The sequence below is a fragment of the Nomia melanderi genome, chromosome 10 (assembly GCF_051020985.1).
Source record: "Nomia melanderi isolate GNS246 chromosome 10, iyNomMela1, whole genome shotgun sequence".
Classification (NCBI taxonomy): Eukaryota; Metazoa; Arthropoda; class Insecta; order Hymenoptera; family Halictidae; genus Nomia; species Nomia melanderi.
Window position 1 is genome coordinate 13,818,564 of NC_135008.1, and position 13,383 is coordinate 13,831,946.

Here is a 13,383-nt window from a genome sequence, read left to right on the forward strand (position 1 = left end):
ACAATACCATATTTTCAAAATTTAGTCGACTACCTAATACACATTAGATTTTGTGAAATTTCTATTAGTTCCAATTTAAACCCTTGCCCAATGATTTCTTTCAAAAATGTCAATAAAGCTACTTCACCGTTAATAATTTAATACAAGAAAAAAACTGGATGCTCATTCCTTGTCTACATGCTCATTGTAACATATTGCGTGCTAATAACGAGAAATCTGGTTTTTATATAGATACTCAGCTATGCAACTTTACTAATTACCGCAGCATTAAAAAAAAAAATTTAATTTGATTCCTATTGATTACCTATTTAAAATATATTACACAAGAATATAATATCTGAGTTTTTGTATGTATAATGATATAAGCCAATTTCAGTGAAAATTGCCATCCGTACAATTTAGTTTTCTGGAAATTAGCCAGTATGCTAACATGTATGTGTTAACACTAAAACTACCAAACAAGTAAAAATGAAATATGTCGGATTTCTTCTTTTTGCAATTATTAAAAAGATAATAGATGGTTCTCTGAGAATTTATTAACGAAATTATTTTAGCAATACAGAAACTAAATTGTGAATCAATTAAAGTCTCAATAGAGGCTGCACTCTTGGAGGTTCTGTAGAAAAATTTCAAAAAGTCAATTTAACTACTCAGTAATTCGAGTGTTAATGATACAAGAATGATAAAAATCAAGTAATATTTCATTTGTATGAAAAATAAATGAATAATGTTTGTATTTGTCGAGTTCGGTTGATAATTTTCACCACGAGTTTGACACGATATTATAGGGCAAGGGGTTAACGGTCAACCTGTTTGACTTTGGGAAGCGAATGACAGTGAACGAATGAAAGAAGAAAATGTTGAGGAAAAAGAGGAAACACGAGCCATGAAGGGGGAGGCTCGTCGTCGCAGCGGCGAAATTGAAAATTAAAATTTATGATTGCATTAAGCGGCTTAAGTGCGACACTGGCTGCGCTGAAGGAAACTTTCGAAACAATGCGGGACCAACCACCGGCATGAGTAATTATACGGTCAACCTATTCTCTTTCGCACCCCCTGCGCCGTTTTCACCGCTGAATTCGTGCGGTTGTGCTTCCCCCCGGGAAGGTTCACGCGGATATATCTTCCCTCTGTAAACACTGCGACGAGAAATTTCAGTGCAAAGCACACCATCCCGCAGGACAACCGAGCTTTTCTTCGTCCGTGTTCCATGTCTTCGCGTTAATCTCGACATCGACCTACAACCTTTTGGCGACCCAAAAGCACTGCATAATCTTGTAACTGTGTGCTCTGAATTATTACGGAACTTGGTGGCATGCACTATGTTCGAATAAGTTTTAATGGATATAATTCTGATTTATGGTCCATATAATCTAATTTGTATAATTCAAGTTCATAAATGTTAGGATTATATTTATTACGAATTTTTTAGGATAAAGCAGGTTATTACAAATTTTAGTTCGTGGATGTTGCGCTTTTCAAGGTAGCTTTTAAGATTATGGCCTTTAACGAAAATTCGATGAACATAGTTGCAGGTCAATTATGCAGAAGTATAGATTACTGGGAAAATATCCTGTTTCCGTTCTAGAGTTTATATGCAAAGTGTTATGGAAAATATCTTAATATCTCAGACTTTCTTTAATTTGGTTTGTGGGAATAGGCAGATTTTTGCTATAGCAATTGTCGGATATTTAATCTGCTCACTATTACTTTCCCAATTTGCATAATTCCTTCTTTTAATTGACTGGATCAAGAGTTTTAATTTAATTTTCAACGTTCGAAGTATTCCATAAGTATTACAGGTTCTTTTTTATATAATGAAATGACGATTCATTTTTAATTATGAAAATCCTTTCATCGTAACTAAATTCTCTACAAACTGAACAAACATTTATTACACTAAATATAAGACACAAAACTATATAATCTCAGCAATTCCCTGGCTTAATACCCTATACATTTTTAAAGACAACATGAATTTACCCAAAAAAACAAATAAATTACTAACAAAATACAGAAAATTCATACTCTCGTCGCAGGGACGAAATTTGAATTCGGAATTCTTCAAATATGAAATTAAAATGTTAAATATCTTTATAAATAATGCATGATGACAAAAGCGGTCAGAAACGTGTCAGCTTGTTTTTACTCTGAATTAACCACAAAAAGTTCGATTCGAATTTTCGAAACCATCGTTGTAAGATCTGCTTAAAACTATATTTATGGACATTTATTGTACAGTTCGTTCTATCGCGCATAGAGATATTGATATTCGTTCCTCTAGATTGTGGAAATTAGGGGTTTAAAAATATACAATTAAAATACATATTTTCGTAACTGCATCAATCAAAATTGACCTAAGCATTTACCAAATAATGTTTACGAAATTTAATATGAGTCAAATTGACTTGCTGCCTAAATCAAGCGTTAACCTGTTAACTGTGGAATTTAATTTGAAAAATCATATTGTGCGCGCAATGAAATTTAACAAAGAAGCATGTACTCGTCAAAAGCAGGGAAAGTGCACCTATAATATATTTTAATGAGAAATTAAAGCAAAACGAAGAAGAATTTCATGTGTATTCGAAAGAATAACTAATTTATCGTTAAAAAAATGAGTATCATTTCGAGTGTTAAGATGACGTATATACTCGTCAAACGCAGTTAACTGGTTAAACAATACACCTAGCCAATGATAACACGGACTCAAGCACAGGAAACCATTCATTATTATCCAACCAGAATTCACTTAGTTCACAAGCCACGAATTCTAAAATTCGTAGTCCGACTATTGCAGTGAAATTATTTACAAAATATACGGAAGAATATGAAATCACGCAGCAGGGGTAGAATGAAATAACCTCCATTCCTCCTGAAAGAAGGACCAGGTACCTCTTACAATAATACTCACCGGTGTAATCGCGGCAGATTTCTTTATATAGCCTGCATAATCAACCCTCCGCAAACGAACGAGGTGCTTTCAGTCCAAGATTTGTTTCAGAGACCAGCATTGCTAACTCGATTCATGACCTCCGCTGCATTCTCCATAGTTAACGGTTCATTACGGCACGAAGGATTACGGATTCGCCGGGAACTTTCAGTGGCAGCTTCGCGGATTAATGAGCCCCGGCCGACGATGATTCTCCAGAACCCGGTGCCGCGATAACGAATTCCATTTTCATTTTTCACGCGGAAGTCGGAACTTTCTTGCCTGCGATAACTGTTGACCGCAGGAGTATCTGACTCGGAAAGTCCCTCAAGAATGGGAACGGAGTTGCCGAAGTTAGAATGATTTCGTCCAGGTGTAGTCTAACGCTGTGTGTCCATGAGAGAGCAGCCAGAGAGGCTCTTGCGCTCCCTTCGGAACGGAATCTTGGAAACTTTGCACTGGGGTGCAGAAGTGAGAAGAAGTTACTCAGAAACTGGACATATACTCGGGGGAGTTGGAGCAACAGATAGTTACTTGGAGAGCAAACGTTTACTGGTATAGCAGAAACTCTGTTAATAAGGATGTGAATATCGGAATTTATTTTAAGATGGAACTGGTGCTAGGGAATTATTCAGAGAACTGAAAAGAACGTAAAAGTTTGTCCTAGAAAATAGAAACAATTGATAGAGGTCAGAATTAATTGTCAAAATTAATGGTCAAGGCTTATATTTTGATCTGTATATGGAATAGAATTTTATTCTAGAGGGTAAATATAATAAGTGAGATACTTGTAGAATTAAAATACGGTTGGTAAATATTAGGTTGACTCGTCGCATTTTTAAATGAAGTTTAAAGGAAAATTTCTCTACGTTTAATTAATGTTTATTGAATTTTATATTTCACTCCAAAACTTTTTATCTTCTTTTAATTTGTCTGTTTGCAGTGTTTATTAGTGCATTATAACATGACCGCCTGATTGAAAAGTAAAATGATAGAACTGTTTGACCAACGTAATAGAATTAATGAAGCGTTCATTTTCGATGTACATTCTCAATAGAAAACTTATCCCAAGGGTATAGTTGCAAGAACTAATATTTGACGTATGTCCTCTGGAGAAGTCTTTCTTCAAGAACAAATGTGACAGGATAGTTCTTTCGTTCGTATCCGATAGAATTATTTGCTTTCTAGATCTGGAAAAGGTTCCTCTCTGGTTTGTGTTCAACAGAGGAATCTACTTTGGAGAATATAATCCTAAAGTGGACACTTGACATAAGAATGTGGATGGTCAGAATAAATTCTGGAATTTTTCGTCTCACCTCAAACCATATTCTTTCTCTGGACACGTAATATATACTCGTTCCTCCTTTTAGTCTCATAAATTGTTATTCCTCTTCCATCTGAGGTTGTACCTTATATATCTCTTATGATTTCATGAATTACATAGTAACAAATTTTTTAATTAAAATACAGTAATCACATGTAACATATTGAATATCAGTGGTATATTACCATAATGGAGAAACATAAAATTTCACCCATAAATTCAAAATGAATATTTAATATTTCAAGTCTATTCTTCACTAATTATTATACTTAATTACGTAACCTATAATTAACAAAAATTTGTTGTATACCACTGTCTAAATATACTTCGTCTAAACGGATAAAGCAAACTTTAACATTGAAATTCGTGAATCACTTTATTTAAAGTAGTTAAAAAAGCATATGGATGTTTATGATACGCGCTCAACAGATAAGCGATAATTGCATTAGCCTTATTAAGAATTCTGAAACACATTTACGAAACAACAGAGTACGCAGGACCAATTTATAAAAAGAACCTTATCTATTGATGAATAAGAGAAAACGGAAAGAGAATAGTGGGATTTAACACTAGATTTATGGAACGATTCAACTTGACTCATATTGAATTTTATAAACATTATTCAATATATGTTTGGGTCGATTTTTATTGATGCAGTTACATAAAAACATATCCCAATTGTCTACTTTTAACACTAAAACAACCGGACAGATAAAATGGACCCACTTCAGAATGTTTAATTTGCAAGTATTTAAATTGTCAAAACGTTTCTGCAAAGAATTTTCAATTAAATTCTTCTATTTGCATACAAGACTAAGAGACTCTTTGAATCTCAAGAAACATGGTATTCGAATTTTTATACAAAAGTAGAAACATGTTACTCGGATTGTTCGGTATCTTTAGTGTTAAACCTCTAATTTCCAATATCTAAATGAACAAATATTAATTATTCTAACGACCATAGAACAAACTGTACATTAAATGCCCGTAAATCTAGTGTTAATCGAGCCGAGGTGTTTGACGTCACAGGTGGATCCGACGTTGATTGGTTACAGAGTTTCACGCTTAACTGAATTAAGACTTAGAGGAGCTTAAGTCGAATTAAAGTGGAATCAGGCGCAGGTGCGAATCGTCTGTCGAGCCACTTATCGTCTGTCCAATCACCTTTTTTCCTACGGCCTGGCTTCCTCCCGTCTCGTTCTCTTCGAAGTTGCCGAGGAAAAAATTCTCGACAATCCGGTCGTTGCAGGAATCCGCACGATCACCGGGCTAAATCAAAAGACGATCGATCCTCGACGAGAAAAGACGCGCAGAATGGAAAGAAACGTTTGGTCTTCACTATTACAGCATGACTGTACCTTCTACCTCAAATCTTTCCGAACCATGGGTCGGAAATAAATAATTTTTTTGTAAATCGGTGTTGAATTTCGCTTGGGAGAATAAAGGTACACGATATCGATTGTCCCTTTTTGATGCACTCCTTCCCTTGGGAAAATTCCGAACGATATTCTTTATCGCAACGAGAAACGTCCACTCGTGATGCTCAGGTTTTGTTACTGTTTATTGTCCGACATGCGTAACCAAGAACGCAGACGAAACAGAATGCGACATATTGAGATATAAGATCAACTTTAATTTTCAAATTTTTTCAAATTTGATCGCCAACACACTCAATTGGTTTATAACTGTTTGCATTTGAAATCAAATTTCGGATTATTGAGTTTAGCAGCACTAAATAAAAAAATTCTTTTGGTCATGCGAAAAATGAGATAATAATACAGATTACTTGAATATTATAGTATTTCATGCATTGTGCATGTTCGTTAGATTAAACCTACACTTGTAATAACGAAGAGAACTAAATTCTATAACGTTTATTTGATTTTTCATTTAAAGAGAAATTTTGAGGATAAATGTATACCTTTGGATTTTTCTCTACTTTTTCTTTCGTGGAATTAACCGATTTGCAAGTTAATTTGAACAATTATTCCAATGATTATATTAACACTTCTAATTGTTCCAACATTAAAAACAATAAGTGGCTTATATGACGATAGAAAATGAATATGAGTATCAATATCTTATTTCCACCAAATGCACGCGATTTGTGGCAAAATATCTACGATTCTTTTGGAAAAATAAAGACTCAAACTTTTAATGTCTCAGAATAATAAGAATAAAGGAACTTCGCATCTATATTCTTCTCTTCTACTCATATTATCGCATTCTGTTTCGTTTGCGCATTTCGCTACACGATTTAGCCAATAAGTGTTCTGTTTATAGTTTTGATTAGTCATGCGCAATCATTGACGAAGAGTAAATTAGCATCGTAAATGAGATGTGAAGTGACCAATTAAATCCGCATTCCTTAACTGTCAAGTGACTCTCAACAGCAGTCGATCAAAATGTGAGAGGCTTACTATATGATGTTCGAAAAGCGACTCACACGGAGATTCACTTTCATTACGTTTATGACATGGTATTGTACAAAGGTCGATAAATGAGACAAACCGCCGCTCCACCTTGAATAGGTATAAAACTGAAGGCGCAGCAACGATAAAGCTGCGGTTTGAAAAGGAATTCCTATTTATGTGCGCGAAGACTCCACAGCCATTATTAGAGTAGGTAATAATATCCGGATGGTGCGCGAGCCGGTTGATACGTAACTTTTTCGAAACGGGAACGCCATAGTACTTACTTTATAGCGAACGAATGACGATATTAGAGCGACATCTTAAACCCCACCAATATCTTTTATTCTTATCACCATGATCGCTTCTTATCGCGACATTGGGCTGGAATTGAATTCCAGCGATGGGAGACTGCAAAGTCTTTATTAGACTGTCACGTGTGAATCTATTAAATTCGTTGATTAAAATCTCGACTATACTTCCATTTAATATCATTGTTTGAGTATCAGAGTTTTAGATGTTATCTTTATGATTTAAAGAAGGAAAATGGTAAAATATATTTATTAGTACTTTATTGTTTATTAAAGAGTGATCTGGATAATTGAAATTATTCTGAAATTAAATTCCTAGATATTTAAAGGAATTAATTTTATTGGTTAAAATAATATGTTTCGCGTATTTGTTCCAGAAATTATTTTTTACGGATGTTCCCAAGAGAACTACATGTTTAACGCCTAACGAAAATAAGGGGTATTTCTCCTTATCAGTGGAGGTTCGCGTTTAAGAGTAAAATTCTATGTAAAAGATGATTAAAGACTAAAGGTGAAAATAAATGATGTTCGGATAGAAAATTTTAGTCTTTGGGGAATCCTAACATACTGAAGATAATATTCCAGATAATGAAAAAAATGTGGAGAGTGAATGGTGTGGCCATCTCTATATTAAACGCCCATAATCTGGGAATAATAACTAAAAATTATAAGAATTTTATTCTACATCCAATTATGCAACCACATCTTATTTTTCAATTCTTAATTTTCCTCAGAGGTACCAATTTTCAAAAGAAAGTTTCCACCATTTGCAATTAAGCGTCAAACAATAAAAAAATACTCCCTCATTTTTTACTGCTCTATAAGCTTACAAAATTTCATTAACAGTGAAGCAATCGCTTCTTGTGAATCCAATGATCTCGTTTGGTCATTAACGTTCAGGAGTGAAAAAGTGAAGCTTTAATTAATCTCGTCGCCACGTTCTGCAATCTGAATTGTCCAGATCCTTAATCTGGAACCCAATGATTCGAATTCTTATATTACGCAGATTGCTGCAGAAGTTTCAGGAATCTTTCAATGCGGGAGTATCTGTTATTTTCATAAAGTTTCACATTTTCAATATCAGAAAGCACTAACGCGAGACAATTAAAAATGCATCCTCGAAACTTTTGCAACACCCCACGCATACCTCAGAACAGACACCATAAAATTTTGCAAATACATTTAACAAATTTCTACCCAAATCTCTTTCTATCTGAATCGTTAGTCGCCCAATAAAATCGAGTAATCGAGCACTCCATTCTTTACTCGACTGGATAAAGATCACATTACCAGTTCACGATTCAATTGTCATTACCGCAGCCCGAATTTATCGTCACGGTAACGCGGAGAAACTTTGCTAATCGGCGGAGTGGCGCGGTTATAAAGTATGCATAAACGTTAAATCATTAAACGCGCAACTCCAATGGGAATATGGCCGAAATTATCCCGAGAAATGCATTCAGCACGATGCATTCTACACTCACGTTGCCGCGGTTTCATGGCGCCGTAGTATTTGCACGGGAGGCCATCGATTTTCCGATATTCACATTCGGAAATGCGACGCGCTTTGTATTACATCCGCAGCGATAATAATCAGGAAAGACACGAGCGTATAAATATTGTTTTAATCGAAGGGCACCACGGATCGGAAACAATGTGGAGGAAGATAGGTTTACCTTGGGGAAACGGAACTGATGGGTAGACACACGAGCCGGGAAAACACGGTTCGAATAAGTATTGCTTGGGGAAATGAACAGAATTATTATTTCATGGTCGAGCAAACGCGCTTTAGAAAAAAACTACTCTATTCTTATGCTGTCATGTGCACTTGTTATCTGAAAATAACACAATCCGAAAGTGGTTCAATATTCACGTGCGAGAACTGTCGGAACTGTGAAACGGGATTGCTCCTTTATTTTTCAAGGGAGATGTTATTCCAAGTATGCCAGTGTACGTGTATTTAGTGGAGGATTATTTCAATTGCTCCGTATAAATGTTTACCTGGTGTAATTAACTGGATGAATCCTTATTATTCGAGTAACTTATTCTTGTTCATTCCAGTAATGTATTTACATTAAATAAGAATAGAGATGAATTTGAGAATTTACTGAAACAGGTGGTGAAACGCAAGCGGAAAATACCTTGAATGATAAACGAATTATTTGGTAATTGTACTGTAGTTTGAATAAATGTTCATTGTTAATATATTTTTATTCTTATTCGGTTTATTACTCATTTAATAGCATAAAGATACTTTTTAATAATAATTTATTCTCAATACTTTAATGTTTTAACGGATATTTAATATGATTCCAAACAATTTCAATGTTTTGCCTGACCATTTTACGCTAGTTCTACTTTATTACCTCATTTCCAGTTCTTTGTGAATTAACATTCCTTTAGTTTCGTACATTTTTATGATTTTAACAATAGATACTTGTTTACAATTAGTTTCTAGAAGCTTGTCATCAAAGAATAGAAGAAGGAATTAACTTCACAGGATACACAGTATCAAGCAAGTAGATACAGCGAGTAATTGCCGGGCGCATCAGGCACGGATACCGGCAGTGGCCGTTTAGTCGCGCTTTGGGAACCTTATCACTTGAGCTATCGAGCTAGGTGGATTTCCAGGAATTACGAATTGTTTTCTTCCTCGGGGTTGCTTGTATCTGAATGGATTAGGGATTAGAATGAGAAACATTAAGTGCAACCAAGATAAGTAGCTGCAATTAAGCGACTTCTGTTCTGTATATTGAGGGAGTCTCCAAAGACAAATGCCTCTGTAAAAGTGAAAGTATCTCTGTTTCTAATAACTCCTCAAAAATAACCATCTAGGCAAAAAATATTTGTTTGAAAGCTGCGAATATTGTAATAAAAAGAATTTGTTTTTTTAAAATGATACTTTCTCAAATTTCAACATCGATCTTTTTATAGTTTTATGGAATTACATTCTTTTACTATTGTAACATTCATATTCGATAAAAAGACAAATTGAACCATCCATAACAATCATTGATTTCATATCATATTTTCAAATTATATTTTCTCTAATTCAAATGGAATTTTCACTAACCAACAACGCAAATTTAATCGTAAATGTATTAAACCATAAACATTGATATTCTGAAAGTAATACAATCTTGAAACCATTCCTATCAACACTTTATTTACAGCAAACCTACTAAATCAGCTTTTCCGAATGATTAACAGTCAGTAACCTATTACAATTTCCGGTTTACAACAAAAACAATCAGAAAGACATTAAGAAATTCCCTTATACTTTGATTTTAAAATTACTAAGTTTTTCAAGTAAAGACATACACTCCAACGTGATGACAAAAACCGTACTAATTTATAGTTGACTGATTGACTTGATCAAGAATGGTCGATAAGGTGTTAAAATCAATCAAATATTTCACCCAACATCAACGCTAACATTTCCCACAAGAAAATCTCGTAACGTTACACCGTGAGGCAAACAGGTTTCAGAAATGCTGCTCCGTGACATAGTTTTGAAACGGAATCACTTGCGGGAGCTTAAACTCGCACCATCTCGCGCAGTTTTTTGTTTTACGATGTCCCGGATGATCCGTCGAATCGCGATGTCGTTTCTGGATCACGAAAGGCGCGTTTCTCCCCGTTCCAACGGGTTGACGAGTAATTTTATGGACTTCATAAAGAACGTATTTCTTCCGGGACATGCGGAGAAAGGGAAACGAGTCTGAAAGCCAGCCGCGTGGTGCAAAAGGGCGAGAGGAATTCGCGCATCGCCGATGAAAGCGCAGGAAATCGTTCGGTCGGGGGTACGCGGACACGTGTACGGTTGTTTCCGGGTCACAGCGGTTGTTTTGATCCTCTTTCTTCCACGTACACGAACCCCACCCGCGACTGATCGAAATCGTGCCGGGATCAATACGAACCGGCTGAATTCTGCCCTCGTAAACACTACGAGCGACGCGGGGCCATTTAACACTGGTACCACTGAGCATTTGTTATGGTTGATATATAATCGTTATTTACATTGTAATAATACATTTTTCCTGATTTCTTCATATATTCGTTATAGTGTTTAACACTAAAAATACCAAACGAATCAAAATGAGACATTCCTAGTTTCTCTCTTTTGCAATGATTAAGAAGGTAACAGATGTTTCTCTGAGAAAATATTAAAGAAATTAGTTTAGTAATACGCAAACTGATTTGTAAATCAATTAAAGTTTCATAGATGCACTCTTGGAATTTCTATACAGGGATTTCAAAAAGTCACTTTAATTGCTTGGTAGTTTTAGTGTTAAGTGAAATTATGTATTTTTATCTATTTATTTATTTTTCAAATCAATTTGGATACTGAATACTATTAGCATATCAATAGCACTGATTAATACGATCTTTGTTACAGAAGGTTTAATGGGTGATCTTACTAGTATTTCTCATGTTGAATTTGAGTATGCAATTTGTTTTTCTCATTCACCCACAGTTTGTGAGAAAATCAATTTCTGAAAACAATTCAATCTTTCAACTTTGAACATTTGTTGTGTCTGTATTATGAGAATTTGTCAAACTTTTCTTACACAGTATTATTCTACAAACCTTTCTGAACCCAATGACTTTAATTTGAACATGCGGGGAAGAATATTAATGTATCGCCAACAGGTTATCGCTAGACGTGGCAAAACACATTAGTGTGTGTAATAAACGAAATTCTGAGGTTAATACGAATAATGGCATTAGTAAATTATTTTTGAATTAATTAAATGAAAATTGTGGAATGCAGAAAGTAAAGGATTTTTTTTATATACGTAGATAGAAATTTAATAGTGAATTAGACCATTGAAAGTATGGATCAATTAATAATTGTTTAGAAATGCCTCCTTCAATAACTTAAATCAGTACGTCAATGTTTTATCGAAATTTGTAACTTGTGTTTTCAAGGTGTTCTGTGTGACTTGACAAGTAGGTCGATTTTCCACGTGATTAAAGCGACAGCAAACCTTATCTACCCGAAATCTGAGCCAATGAACAGATTTTCCCGCGCTGCTTCAACTGTTCTATGCGAGGCTTTCGCGTAGCTCGTGCTAGTGAGGCGTTTCTCAATTAAACACCATTGCGAACAACACCTGAGTACTCGCTTAATGGCACCTAATTCCTGTTTCGGCGGTAAGAAATCCCCGCATCCTGATTACGAATGCAACACGACAGTTGTTCGACGATAAGACAGATTTGAATATCAATGCGTTGACGGTGCAACACGTTAACTCAAATTGTTTGCAGACACTTACTTATAAGGAGATTTTTGCAAAGTAAAGGAAAACTTTGGAAAGCAAGATTTGTTGAAATGTACATTCTCTTAGCCTGTTCAAACATTAATTTACACTTCTTTAATAATTCATTCATTCATATATATTGAATATTATGTCACTATGAATATTATTGAATATTATATTCAATCCCAGGAGAAAATAAATTAAAAATTGCGGAAAGACATGGGTAAACACTTTTCAGTGAACATAAAATTTAATTGAAACAACGTGAAAATATATAATTATATATTATATAATATAATTGATAATTAAACAAAATCTAAGTTTCACGAAGTTGAGTATTTATTGCTTCGAGTAAGTAATTGAAAGGTGATTGATCTTGAACATTGGTCGTTTATGTGCAATGAGAAGATATTAGAATGTACTCTACATTCGTTACTTCCACTCAGTTTTATTATTTTCTCATTCTTACTGGAGAATTAATGGCAGAATTCTGTAATATATGGTTCGAATAAAAAGTACGAATCGTGCCAGACCTTGAATTCTATTTTATGGTCTTATCGAACTCAGCAGGAATCTCTGGCACTGTTCCCAGTCTATCGCTCTGACGAACTTTCCTTTTAAGTCTTGCTACGACACTCAGGAACTTCTCTCTGCGTCCACACAGACCCTCATGCTCCTAGCTAAATCTGTTTGGTCATGTACCATAGCAGAGCCTTCGCATTCTCGGTGATCATTCATTTAAACAGTTTGGCTTATGTCCTTCAGTCTCCCTAAATTTGTTTCGCGATGTCCCAGCCACTTCAGCAAGAAGAGAATTTCAAAGAGATTAACCTTTACTCCACGATTACATCCTTCATTCAATATGCAACTTCCTGCGCATAAAGAAATTTTATTTCTTATCCTAAAGGGACCATTAATAATACGGAGTTTTATATACCGATTTCTGCATTGTTAGTTGATTATTCAAATAAAAATGAAAAAGAAACTTACTTCATTATCTTGGAGTTCGATATACTTACTGCTTACATTTTATATTTGTCTGGATAATAAAGAAAATCTTCAGTTAAAGAATCTTGATTTTAATGAGTTTCTGCAGCGTAGTAGCACACAGATGGATTTTTCATTATGGTACTCTTGCTTTGAT

General features: G+C 34.7%; 1 protein-coding gene across 10 annotated transcripts in view; it reads left to right on the top strand.

Annotated features, from left to right (window-relative positions):
* The window catches only part of unc-13, a 261,538-nt gene that overhangs the window by 126,994 nt on the left and 121,161 nt on the right, over positions 1-13,383 (top strand). The window contains exon 1 of one of the 10 annotated variants that reach the window (XM_076371401.1): positions 3,229-3,484. The exons of the other annotated variants lie outside the window; for them this stretch is intronic. The gene's annotated coding sequence lies outside the window, so the exon portion shown is untranslated. Of the gene's footprint in view, positions 1-3,228; positions 3,485-13,383 lie in introns of those variants that run through there. 10 annotated transcript variants of the gene reach the window in all.